We start from the raw sequence: 1,209 nt of genomic DNA, 5'->3' as shown, positions 1-1,209 counted from the left end.
CTTTTTCTATTAAAAATTAGCTTTTACATACCTAAAATAATTTGATCAATAATAATATAAAAATTCAAATATAATAAAACATTTACATTATAATTTGAAAATATCATTTAAATTGATACAAAAAAATTCAGCAAAACATCTATTTTGAAACTGAGAGCAAATAATAAAGATAAAAAAAATTGAAACTATAAAAATTATTCGTTTGTAAATATTTTTTTTAATAATAAATTTGTAAAGTTAGTAATTAGTGTATCGACTTCCCATAAACGATACAATTAGGACTGTCTCAAAATTTTACAGGCAAAATTATTGAGTATTTTCAATATTGTAATTTATATATGTTCTTTACTTTTAAATTCCAATTCATATGCATATTTAATTTTCTTAAAGAGATGTGCTTTTTCAAGTTGGTATTTTGTTTGATATTCTATTCACAGAAAATTGGTTATTTTATACCTCAGTTAAGGGGTATGTTAAATTTCTATACTATGTTTAACTCTATACGAATCCATATATTATGTTAATTAAAAGCGATAACGATGTTAAGAGACCGTTAACAGCTTCTGACGTGGACGCCATGTAAGAAACGACGTCGTTTTGTGAAACAAAAAAAAAACTTCTTTTAGTTAAAACGACGACGTTTCTTCCTTCTCCTTATTTTTTCTTTCCCGAGTCCTTCTTCCCCGACTCACATTTGTTCATTTTTCGATTTGGGTATCACGAAAAAAAAAAAAAAAACAAAACTTTGAAGACGAGAAAACAAGAAACTAAGGCTCATATTAAGAAATTCAACCATGTATTTTTACCCTGTATACTTTATTTACCTAATCTCAGAAGCGCGGGTAAGTTTATAATCATCGGCTTCATCTCCCATTAACAAAACACTAAAACGAAGATTGCTAACAAAACACTTTTTCGTCGTAATCAGATCAACCCGGGAGGCTCTTGCTAATAATACTCATATATAGATAAAACCTAAGAGATTGAACAAAACAAATCTAAAGATCTATGAACTGTAGGAAACAGAGTAATGAAGAAGATGATCTTAGCTAGCGGCATGGTCTAAAACTCTAAGATACAAACAAACAGATCAATTAGCAATTCCCAATCGGTTAACATCATAAAACTCTAATTTTGCTAACTTCAATTCCCAATTCGTTGAACCATGATTTCTTATCACATCAAATAACCCTTCATCATGATCTAAAA

General features: G+C 28.1%; 1 non-coding gene across 1 annotated transcript; it reads right to left on the bottom strand.

Moving 5' to 3' along the window:
- Window positions 1-770: 770 nt before the first annotated feature.
- On the bottom strand, window positions 771-863 carry LOC147938007 (small nucleolar RNA U36a). Its single transcript, XR_015567729.1, has one exon. It is a non-coding gene; the product is annotated as a small nucleolar RNA U36a (small nucleolar RNA).
- Between the last annotated feature and the right edge of the window lie 346 nt (window positions 864-1,209).

This window comes from Camelina sativa, chromosome 9 (genome assembly GCF_030686135.1).
Source record: "Camelina sativa cultivar CO46 ecotype springtype chromosome 9, ASM3068613v1".
In the NCBI taxonomy this organism is placed as follows: Eukaryota; Viridiplantae; Streptophyta; class Magnoliopsida; order Brassicales; family Brassicaceae; genus Camelina; species Camelina sativa.
Note: the sequence above shows the minus strand (reverse complement) of the source record. Positions and strands in the feature narration are given on the sequence as shown.